This window comes from Pristiophorus japonicus, chromosome 17, assembly GCF_044704955.1.
Source record: "Pristiophorus japonicus isolate sPriJap1 chromosome 17, sPriJap1.hap1, whole genome shotgun sequence".
Classification (NCBI taxonomy): Eukaryota; Metazoa; Chordata; class Chondrichthyes; family Pristiophoridae; genus Pristiophorus; species Pristiophorus japonicus.
Genome location: NC_091993.1, coordinates 118,992,974 through 119,005,208, shown reverse-complemented (window position 1 = coordinate 119,005,208; position 12,235 = coordinate 118,992,974). Strand labels below are relative to the sequence as shown.

Genomic DNA, 12,235 nt, shown 5'->3' with positions numbered 1-12,235 from the left:
TGGAGTACAGCGTATAGTTTCGGTCTCCATATTTAAGGAAGGAGAAACTTTCTTTGGAGGCTGTTCAGAGAAGGTTCACTAGGTTGATTCCGGAGATGAGGGGGTTGACCTATGAGGATAGGTTCAGTAGGTTACATAGAAACATAGAAAATAGGTGCAGGAGTAGGCCATTCGGCCCTTCGAGCCTGCACCACCATTCAATAAGATCATGGCTGATCATTCCTTCAGTACCCCTTTCCTGCTTTCTCTCCATACCCTTTGATCCCTTTAGCCGTAAGGGCCATATCAAACTCCATATCCAATGAACTGGCATCAACAACTCTCTGCGGCAGGGAATTCCACAGGTTAACAACTCTCTGAGTGAAGAAGTTTCTCCTCATCTCAGTCCTAAACGGCCTGCCCCTTATCTTAAGACTGTGTCCCCTGGTTCTGGACTTCCCCAACATCGGGAACATTCTTCCCGCATCTAGCCTGTCCAGTCCAGTCAGAATCTTATATGTTTCTATGAGATCCCCTATTGAGTCTGTACACATTGGAGTTCAGAAGAATGAGAGGTGATCTTATTGAAACATAAGATCATGAGGGGGCTCGACAAGGTGGGTGCAGGGAGGATGTTTCCACTCAAAGGGGAAACTAAAACTCGGGGACATAGTCTCAGAATAAGGGGCCGTCTATTTAAAACTGAGATGAGGAGAAATTTCTTCTCTGAGGGTTGTAAATCTATGGAATTGTCTGGCCCAGAGAGCTGTGAAGGCTGGGTCATTGAATATATTTAAAGCGGAGACAGATTTTTTGAGCGATAAGGGAGTAAAGGGTTATGGGGAGCGGGCGGGGAAGTGGAGCTGAGTCCATGATCAGATCAGCCATGATCTTATTGAATGTCGGAGCAGGCTCGAGGGGCCAGGTGGCCAACTCCTGCTCCTATTCCTTATGTCCTTATATTTATGTATATAAATACATGTTGTTGTTGTTGTTTAGTGGGGTGGGGTCACCTGCCGACCTGCTGTGTCCATGTGACAAGATCAAACCCGTGTTGATTGAATGTTGTTTTTGCAGCTCAAGCTGTCGCCGCCATCAAGTATCACGGGTCAACGTACTGAAGGCCGCCGAAGGTTTTATCCACGCTGTCGTTGGGGGCAAGTTGAGGACCGAGCGGAAGTCATATCAGGGGCCAATTGACACCCAGCAAAGACTAGGACCGAACGATTGCTTTATATTCAAATGAGGGGCGTTCCTCCCAAGATGCAATATTTATAGAAGAGTGTCCTTTTGTTTTAACCCTCCACGCGATAACATTTTTCTTGATCTTTTTTTTTTGTTTTTGGATCCTGAGGCAGTGAGAGGTGAGCAGCTTTCGGGCTGAGGGTCTTAAAGGGAAGGAAAGTCTGTGAAGGAATTTTATATTTTCGCGACTCTCCCATTATATACAAGGCGGGGGGGGGGGGGGGGGGAAATATTTATAATATTATATTGAGTGACTTTTTAAAAAAAAAAAGAAATGGTATCCGGAACTGAAAATGCTTGCTAGCTCTGCCGGGCTCCAGCTGGAACTCCTGATGGGGAAATGGCTGGGAATGGGATGCCCCATGGCCCAAAAGGGACTGCACGTTACACTGGACGGTGGCGAATCCAGTGGGATGTGGTGTATTGGCCTTTAGACTGGAGGGAAATTGAGAGCCACCGAGGAGGGCTGGGTTGGTCCAGGACAGGGAAGCGACCTCGAGCCCAGAAGATGGATGGTTTTAATTTTTTTAAATTAATTTCAGTATGGGCCTACCCCCCCACACACGCCCCCACCCCCTCCAAGGCAAGGAGTATCTAGGAGAAGGAGGCTGGGCAAAGCCTCCAATGGTGGTGGCCAGGCACCAGAGTTTCTGGCAGCTTGATGATGCCAGCATGAACATGCAGGTCCCATGCAAATGCGATGCCCACCCATTGACCCTGCCCGGGGTTGGCACTGGATGGGGGAGGAAGCGGGGGGTTACCACTGGGTGCGATTTGCAGTGCAACTACTGCCGGGGCAAAATCTTATCTCCAGGAGAGACCAAGCGATCAGGGGCGTCCTCCATTGCCACCGATGCCGCTGATGGTGGGGAGAGGAAGGGGGGAGAGATTATTGCAGCGAGGGGGGGGGAGCACAAGTTTTGGCTGCTCGGACACCCTTGATCGAGCCTGGGTAAACACAGCACTTGGCAGCACACTCCGCATAGCCAGCTGGTAGCATCTTTACCCAATGTTGGGGGGCTTTGGGCCTTAACACAGGTTGGTCTGAAGTCATAGTCCCCAATGCTGAAGGTGGAGGGCCTCTTAAAGGCATCTCCACGCGCTGACATCACAGAGTGGCCTTGAGGCAGAGCGACATGTAGTCAATGAGCGAGTACTCTAGTTTAAAGAAAAAGTCCCCTCCCAGACTTTGCTTCTCTTCCAGGCCTGTGACAGTCACAACCGTCACTCAGCAGATTCTCTCGGCGACAAAAATCAGTTCCGGAATTACCAACGATTTGCAACAACAAAAAAAATCTCTGCAGACTCTGCTTTTATGTCTTAATTGTTTATTTCTGCTGGGGGGTGACTATTTTGAGAACCCTGTTTGGAGAGGCTGTAATACTCATGGGCCCAAGTAATGTGTAAACCAGCTCACCTCCATGTCTGATCAACCATTTTGGCCAAGCCCATTCTTTTCAACAGGTGCCACACCTTGTGCTTTCTCATGGCAACGGCCCCAGCTACTCATATTGCCTTGGGGACGATGACTCCGCTGTCCAGAGCTTGCATCAAATGCGGCTCCCACTTGTTGTCCCACTGCTGATGAGCTCGTCTATAACGTGCTACGTCGGCTATTGCAAGTCCGGCCTAACCTCTTGGATCTTTTGAACCTAAAAGGAAATGCTCCACCACTTGCTGGGTTAAGCTGTTGCAGGGTATGGATCTGGATTTGCTCTGTGTGTGTGTGTGTATATATATATGTGTTTTTATTTTGTTACATCTCTGTATAAAGATGAAAAGTTTATGCCAGAGTTTAAAAGGCGCTGAGCTCCTTTCTCTGGTCCTGAGGCCTACTCGCAATCATGTCACTCTGAGGTTCCACTGTGTGCGTCGACTGCCAGATATGCTGTGGTCGGCCTGACGCCACTCTGTGCAGTGGGACTGAGACCTCTCCATGCCGCAACTGATGTAGCTGCTCTCAGACCACCCTCTGTTAAGCTCGCCATCCATTGGTAGCATGGCTACGCTCAAGTTTTGTCTATAAGTTCCTTTTTTTTAAATTTTAAAGCACTTTTCCGCCTCCCTCTGTCGCCAGTCTGCAGCGGGGTGGTGAGAAGGGCTGAGTTCTAAAAGGTTAGGTGAGGGCTGGATTTTGGGGGGGGGGGAGGTGGCAGGTTGCCGGGGGGTGGGGGGGGTTCATCTGCCACGTCCCCTGTGCTGGGACAGTCTGCTTGCGTTCAGTCTCGCCTCAGACCTTGGCCAGGCTTCTGGGGAGGCTACGGTTGTCTGTGAAGGCAAGGGTCAGAGTTCAGGAGAGGAGGGGCTAAAATCTTGAAGGGAGATTGCAAGTCCACCAGAGGGTTGAAACAGGAATACTAGTTCCTCTTGCCTCTGGCAGTACCGAAACATATAGGTTATTCTGAGGGCATTAGCTCGGTTGAGGTTCAGGAACAGGCAGAATGTGCTCGGGAGCAACTGCATGTTTTGCAGTCTATCTCTGAGAAACAACATGATGTAGACCAGTTGCCATTGCCCAGTTAGCCACAGTCATTTAACAGCTCGTGGCTCGATCTTACTGGTCTGCTGAGCCTATATTTCACCCTGATGCCCGTTAAACATGGTCACTTGAGTGGTTGTTGAGGAGGAATTTTAAAAGGGGCCACCTTTGAACATAAGAACATAAGAGATAGGAGCAGCAGTAGACCATTTGGCCCCTCGCGTCTGCTGCGCCATTCAATAAGATCACGGCTAATCTGATCATGGGCTCAGCTCCACTTCCCTGCCCGCTCCCCATATCCCTTTACTCCCTTATCGCTCAAAAATCTGTCTATCTCTGCCTTTAAATATATTCAATGACCCAGTCTCCACAGCTCTCTGGGGCAGAGAATTCCACAGATTTACAACCCTCTGAGAGAAGAAATTCCTCCTCATCTCAGTTTTAAATGGGCAGACCCTTATTTTAAGACTATGTCCCCTAGTTTTAATTTCCCCTATGAGTGGAAATATCCTCTCTGCATCCACCTTGTCGAGCCCCCTCATTATCTTATAAGTTTCAACAAGATCACCTCTCATTCTTCTGAACTCCAATGTGTATAGGCCCAACCTACTCAACACCTATCTTCATAAGTCAACCCCCTCATCTCCGGAATCAACCCAGTGAACCTCCCTTGAACATAAGAACATAAGAAACAGGAGTAGGCCCTAGGGCCCCTCGAGTCTGCTCCGCCATTCAATAAGATCATGGCTAATTGTCAACCACAACTCCACTTTCCCGCCTGATCTCCAGATCCCTTGATTCCCCAAGACCCCCAAAAATCTATTTAAATAAAATCTATCTATCGTGGTTGTGTAAAGGGTTAATCAGCGGCGGTTACAGGCTCCCTCTCGGATCGAGTGCTTTCACTGGGTCAGCTCTGAGGCGACAAACTAAGTCCCTCTGGGTGGAGGAGGGAACAGGGCTGCAGTGCAAAAACCTGGCCAACTCCAGTCCGATCAAGTGCTACTTACTGAGCACGGTTTGCTGAGGTGGAACCCAATGATTTCAGAAACCCATCGTAAAGAAACAGATGTGAGAGTGTAGGTAAGAATGAAAAGCTAAGAGGGTTAAGCATTGACGCAAAACTGTTTCGAGCGGATGGCAATGCGAAAGTGACAGTGTAACTTGGGAAATCTCAGCAGGTCAGGCAGCATCTGTGGAGAGGGAAACAGAGTTAACGTTTCGGGTCTGTGATCTTTCGTCAGAACTGGAAAAGTTTGAGATGGAACAGATTATTAAGGAAGTGAAAGGGGGAGGGGAGGAGAGAACAAAAGAGAAGGTCTGTGATAGGGTGGAAGGCAGGAGAGATTAGAGAGACAAAAGGGACGATGGACCAAAAATGAGATGGTAATGGCACAAGTTAAGAAATAAAAGATGAGTCTAGATGGGGTGTGAATGGGGAATCATGTCCCGCTGCCGTGGAAAAGAGAAAGAAAAGAGGAGGGGTTTGTTTAAAAAAAAAAAGAGGAGGTTATGGTGTGAAGTTGTTGAACTCGATGTTGAGTCTAGAAGGCGGTAAAGAATGTAACTGAGGAGTCAGATCGCCTCCTAAAGCCAGTGGTGCATGCACTTGCCAGTTTGAGTTTGTTGCTGCTGCAGCCCAGCTCCAGTCTGAGTCCAGAGCCACGACAAACCTGCAGAGACCTGCTCAAAAACTGGCCATTTTAGGAAGTGACTAAACTGCGGACAAAGCACAGGGTTCATCTTCCAGGCCCCCTCCACCCCCTCTCCAACCGGCTGATCCCTTGACTGCTGAGCCATCCTCCTAGCACGCCAAGAAACATCTCCACCGTTTGTCAGAGTGTGGGGGGTGGGATTGTGGGGGGGCTTGTTCTGTAAAGGGATATAAAGACACGTCTGTAAAGAAAGAAAAAATATCGCACCAATCTAATGCTGCACGTTATCATAGAATAGAATGATAGACTGGATACAGCACAGATGGAGGTCATTCGGCCCGTTGAGCCTGTGCCCACACTCAGCCAGTCCCACTCCCCCGCCCCCCCCATCCCGCCCTTTCCCCGTAGCCCTGTAAAAAAATTTTTCCTTCAGACACTTATCCAACTCCCTTTTGAAAGCCACGATTAAGTCTGCCTCCACCACCCATTCAGGCAGTGCATTCCAGATCCTAACCACTCGCTGCGTGAAAAAGTTTTTTCTTACGTCGCCTTTTTGCCAATCACCTTAAGTCTGTGTCCTCTGGCTCTCGAGCCTTCCGCCAATGGGAACAGTTTCTCTCTTATCTACTCTGTCCAGAGCCCTCGTGATTTTGAACACCTCGATCAAATCTCCCCTCAATCTTCGCTGCTCTCAGGAGAACAACTCCAGCTTCGCCAGAAGGACTCTGACCTTGAATCTTCCGTTGGAACGCTTGCAATGTTGCCGCTCGGAGTTTTGATTGTGCCTCGCCTAGTGCTCTATCTATCCGCTTTACTTCACGAGTGAAGGTGGCGCACCTCAGCAGCTCTAGAACTTTCTGTCACTGCATCACATTGTTAACGTTAATCGTCGGGTCAATTGAAAGAAAATGTTCTATTTTTAAAAAGGAATCTGGAATTTGGGGTTTGTTTAAATGTAAGTTGCTCCAGCACTTGTGACTGTGCGTGGTTTCAATCCGTTGTGACTACATGAAGTCGCTGTTAACTGTTACTTGATGAGGTTTTTTTGCGACAGGACTTTGTGAGCGACATGGTGTATCTGGAGGCTTCAGTGACTCATGACACTCTTGTTCCAGTCTGTTGTTGTGGGAATTGGTTCCATGATGCACTGAAGTGAAGGAGCATGGTCCGTCTTTGGTTCTCTCTCAGTTTCATTCAGAAGTATCGCGTCGCAGAGGCCTCGGCTCGATCACTAGCACAAGCGATGTTGAGGATACTGGAACTAGCAATCAAAATAACCAGGGGAGAAACGGGGGCCATAGGGGGCCAGCGTTGAGAGACCAAGGAGCTAGGGAGACCCCCACGCAAGGGTGCTGCCCTGGGCTGGGGGGATGTGGAACTGGGCTAAAGAACAAGCAAGATAAGTGATGGGGGAAATGTGATTTGGGATGAGGATGTGAACTGGACAAGGGGAACGAGGGAAACTAGGTTGGGGAGGGCGGGGAATGGGTAGGGGAAAGGTTGTAAATTGGGTTAGAGGATGTGAATTGAGGCAGGGGACTGGACTGGGAGGTGAGATGTGGGTTAGGGTTTAACGAAACAGTAATTGACTTGTGACCTGTGAAACCGGGCCAGGCCAGTGTGCGCGCGATGCTGTCTGTGCTATACAATGCACTGTCTGGGAACACTCGGATCGGAAATGCCATTTTGGCCATTGTAATGTTAACCAGTGACTAAATCCAGCAGATGTATTTTAAATCACTATCCAATCCCCTTCATGTTCGTTGCACTTTGATTCTGGCCTCGCTTTCTGCTCGTGTAATATCTCAGCAATACCCCAGGGCAGACTGATCTACAGCAATCGGCCCGTTCTGGCCACCTTCTCAAAACACCTACAGCCAGATCAGTGAGCTGAGAAGGTACAATTTCAATTTCAATTTGATTTGGGCAAGCAAAGCACATCCTTAAGGAGAGGCTAGCCAAGGAAATGTAGATTTTTTGTACGTGATTTAGTCCAAACAAGAATGTAATATTTATAAAGCTGTTTGTGACGGGGAGTTAATGGTGAGAAGCTCCATGCACTCAGTGATTACCAGGGAGGCACTGTCTTCTCATGGTTATAAAGTGGTTGAGACCCTTTGTCAAGTCCAAGCACAAAAACTCCCCAACAGGCCAAACTGAGGATCACTAGGAGCTCTTCTCGTTCTGTTTCCCTCCTAATATAACCGCCCGTGAGGCTATCGTCGCTTGTGAAGCATTTGCAGCTAGCGACGACTCTGCGGCCTATATTTGGCTGTTGTCAATATTTCCGGCTGTAATGTATGGGTTCTTTGCTTAAGAATTCATAGCAACACATCGCTATTAAGAACTAGTTGGTTTATTAACAAAGGTTTAACAATCACACTACACATTACCAGTTCATCCACCAGGCTCACAAGCACCTACCACATCGTGGATTTCCCTGAACCCACCTGGCTGGGGTTTTATTGAGTCTTGTGAACGTCACGTGACTGGCTAAGCCACTCCCAACTCAGCAACCATACCAGCCTGTGAGCCTAACTCACAGCTGCGCATATATTATACCGGTTGCCTCAGGCCAGGAGTGCGCACAGAGTACAAGGTGAATGAGTGGTCATCCATTGACTCAAACCAAGCCATGTCTGTGGCCTCCACTAACCCCGACGCATTGAGGACCATTGCCCAGCATCCAGGTTTCCCTTTGTAGCTCAATCTGGATGTTCGACTGACACAGCTCCTACCAGACATACACTGTCTCTCTCGTACACCCTCCACTCCCTCCTGAGGTCAGCAGTGTTTCATACTTGGTTACAGCTCCACAGGTGTCAGTGCCTCCCTCAAGTTGACCACTCTTCATGCGTGCAGTCCAGACAAGGAGCATTGACCACGAGAGTCCAATCCTGCCCTGACTTGCCACCTACAAGCGGAGGCTTCCTAGCAGGGCATGCTGATTAGTGATGGCTCCACTTTGGTGGCCACCTCCTCTCCAGCCTAGATGGTTTCAGGATGGTACCACTTACTAGCATTTGTACCACAGCTCCAGGTGCGATACATTCACTCTGCGTGGAGCTCTGGGCTTCAATCCAAATATTGCCCCGCTCCTGTAGCTTACCCACACTTTGATTCTTTCACGTAACTCTTCTATCTTCTTCAGACGAGGGAGGGTAGTTTCAACAAAAAAACCATGGGCCGTTCCGGCCTGCTCTGCTTCCCCCTCCCCACCCCGCCCCACGCATTCCTGACCACACCAAAGGGAACTGCTGGTTGCAGTGCAATCTTGTGAATTGAAATGTCGGACAACCCTAGGACTCGGGGGAAGGAATGCTGGGCTGCAGCAACCATACCTCCTGTTCAAAGGAGGGCGTCTCGCCAAGGGGCTGGGTAACTTTACCGTTAACGGCTCGAGACGAGAGAAGGTAAAAAGGATCAAGAATGTGACACGTGTAAACCTCATGACACTGTGTTTCTTTAACCTGTTTTATTCCCATTCCCTATTTGTTAAAGCAGGATATTTTTCATAGACTGTAAGCTGTTTATTGCGTGACTGCTAATGTGTGTCGAAGGGGGTGGGGGGGAGAGAGGGAAAGGCATTGTTTTATAGCTCACTTTGGTTGGTTGGGAATTTAGACAAGAGTTATACCCTACCATGTACATCAATGTATTGTAATAAAGAAATATCAAAAATTATTATGAAAAATATCAAAACTAACCAGAATAAAAAAATAAATACGTAAAAATAAGTCTCAAGTGTTCGGCTTTTACAAATCTGTCGTGTTTGAAGTAAAACAATAGACTTGCATTTATGTAGCACCTTTCACGACCTCAGGATGCCCCAAAGCGCTTTACAGCCAATGAAGTAATTTTTGAAGTGCAGTCACTGTTGTAATGTAGGAAACGCGGTAGAAAAATTTGCGCACAGCAAGCTCCCACAACAGCAATGTGATAATGACCAGATCATCTGTTTTGTAGTGATGTTAATTGAGGGATAAATATTGGCCCCAGGACAAATTCCCCTGCTCTTCTTCGAAACAGTGCCATGGGATCTTTTACATCCACCTGAGAGAGCAGGCGGAGCCTCGGTTTAACATCTCATCCGAAAGACGGCACCTCCGACAGTGCAGCACTCCCTCAGCACTGCACTGGGAGTGTCGGCCTAGATTTTTGTGCTCGGGTCTCTGGAGGGGGATTTGAACCCACAACATTCTGACTCAGGGGCGCGAGTGTTACCCATTGGGCCATGGCTGACTGTTTGCTTGAGATAAGCTTCAAGGGATATACCAGTTTTGATGCTTATTTATGCACCCTCTACATCTGATAAAATAATTGCCAAGCCATTTTGTCATGCAAATCGTGTTTTTTTAAAAGTGCATGAATATATAGACATTTTAATGTATTGTTGGGAGCTCTTTGGCCATGAACACCCCTATTGTTTTGCCATTTCTTCTGCTTGCTCCTTTTCAGCAAGAAAGACTTATATTTATATAACACCACGTCATGCCATTGAATTATCCCAGTGTTTCCCACACAAAGAGCAGTGAGGTGGCTTGTTGCAATTTGGACTCTCCGCGATTATCTTTATTCATGCTCCTGCACAAGTCAGCTTCCTGCATATTGAAACTTGACCTGATATATGAACTACCTGAGATAGTGTGGCACAGAGCACATAGTGAATCCTGTTGCAAACACCTAAAAAGAGTATGGATTCCACCAGAAACTCCTGATCTAATTTAATTCAACAGAATTACATCATTTTCATAGGCTATGTACCTCAGGCTAAGCTACTGATTTACATTTATTAGAGGAAGTAAAATTATATGGAAGCTAGCATAATTTAGATTAGTCATTGATTTTCATATTAATTTATTCTGTGAGTTGAACCTAATGAATTATTCTGAGATTGTTAGAATAGGCAAACAGGGTTTTGGTTTAACTTCCCATCTGCAGGATGGCACCTCTGACAAAGAAGCAGTCCCTCAATGGTGCACTAAAGTATTCCATACAATCGAATGTAAAGCATTTACCAGGTTGGTAATGTCACAGAGCTGGAAGGCGGGCCAAATGGCATCAGAGGTTAAGTTAAATCTTTTCATAAAATTAACGTGAAGAGGATGATGAGAGATGAATAATATACTATGTTAAGATGGTAGTTTGTCCTGCAACCACTAGAGGTCCCTTTGAGCGTCTTCACACTGCGGCGTGCATCGCCGTGAATTGTCACAGAACTACAATGGCCCAGATTTTGCTGCCAAATAACCGCGAGTTTAAGTGGTGCTTGCCGTTATTAATGTGTAAATCTTCACGCATTTCCTTCTCCGTTGTTTCCCCGTTTCTTCCTCAATCCTCAAATGTCATTGGTTAAGGAGATAGACTGTTGGTCCTGTTCACTCAGATCCCAGATGCAAGTTATAGCGCAAAACATTGTTGAGCTGAAAGGTGAGAGGAAAAAGTCTAACTATAACTGGGGTACGCCCTGAGATGTCCCGCTCCAGCAAAATTTGGGCCATTGTGTAAAGAAAGAAAGACTTGGATTTATATAGCGCCTTTCAAGACCACCGGATGTCTGAAAGCAATTTACAGCCAATGAAGTACTTTTTTGCAGTGCAGTTACTGTTGCAATGTGGGAACGTATATTTGAAAATTGCTACCCATTACCATTTGCTTACTAGTTATTAGGATTCCAACTCAATTAACCAAACAGATTAATTTCCATATTATATATCCTGTTCCGACTATACCTTAAAATCCTGGCGTACTGTGTGCAGTCATGGTCATTTCAATATAAAGCGGGCACCAAGTGCGAGAGGGGCAGAGAAGAGCAATTTAGTTGATCCTCAGTGTCAGTAGAAGAGGCTCCGAGGACTTGAGAAGCTAGCTAACTACAGCCTTAATGAGAGTACATGAGGAATATGAGGTGTAGCGAATGTTTGTGGCGGAAGAGCAGTGAGAGATCATGGCGGATGTGCGGCAAATGAGGGTACGGGACCCAGAAGAGCCAGGGGCAGCACGGACCAGCCCACACTGCGATATGTGTGTGCATTAGATCCGTGCAGCAGAGCAGGTCTCCAGTCATCCTGGTTAACCCTTGCCACTGGATAAAGACCTAGCTTTGTCAAGCCCATGTGGTGACTGATGTGCAACGGTCACCACACGTTAAAACAATCCACACACAGGGATCTTCCACCCCCTCAATTGGAGTTCAGGACTGGACCATCGAGTCCTTCATTGAAACATCTGTGAACCCCATGTGGAAGCAAGTCACCCTCGTTCGAGGGAACGCCTATGATGATGATGATGAGGTATATAAGATAATTAATGGGATAGAGAAAATAAACCCAGGATAATTGGGGGGACAGGGATATCAGGCGAGTCCGGGATTGTGAAGGGCACGTGTAGACCAGGTGGAAGACGGTATTTCTTTACAGAGAATTTCATCAGTGGGCTAACAGGAAAGACAACAACAACATAAACCTTTAACGTAGTAAATCTTCCCAAGGCGCTTCACAGGGGTGTTATAAAACAAAATTTGACACCGAGCCACATAAGGAGAAATTAGGGCAGATCAGCAAAAGCTTGGTTAAAGAGGTAAGTTTTAAGGAGCGTAATGGGAAAAAGAGGCAGAGAGGTTTAGGGAGGGAGTTCCAGAGCTTGGGGCCCAGGCAGCTGAAGGCACAGCCACCGATGGTGGAGCGATTATAATCAGGGATGCTGAAGAGGGCAGAATTAGAGGAGTGCAGAGATCTCGGGGGGGTTGTGGGGCTGGAGGAGATTACAGAGATAGGGAGGGGCGAGGCCATGGAGGGATTTGAAAATAAGGATGAGAATTTTAAAATGCGAGACATTGCTTAACTGGAAGCCAATGTAAGTGAGTGAGTACAGGGGG

The 12,235-nt window shown here is 47.3% G+C and overlaps 1 protein-coding gene across 2 annotated transcripts in view; it reads left to right on the top strand.

The window, feature by feature from the left end:
* The window catches only part of plekha6 (pleckstrin homology domain containing, family A member 6), a 351,674-nt gene extending 350,247 nt beyond the window's left edge, over positions 1-1,427 (top strand). For both annotated transcript variants that reach the window (XM_070859220.1, XM_070859221.1), the window contains one exon: positions 1,057-1,427. The gene's annotated coding sequence lies outside the window, so the exon portion shown is untranslated. The remainder of the gene's footprint in view (positions 1-1,056) is intronic.
* Positions 1,428-12,235: the final 10,808 nt, after the last annotated feature.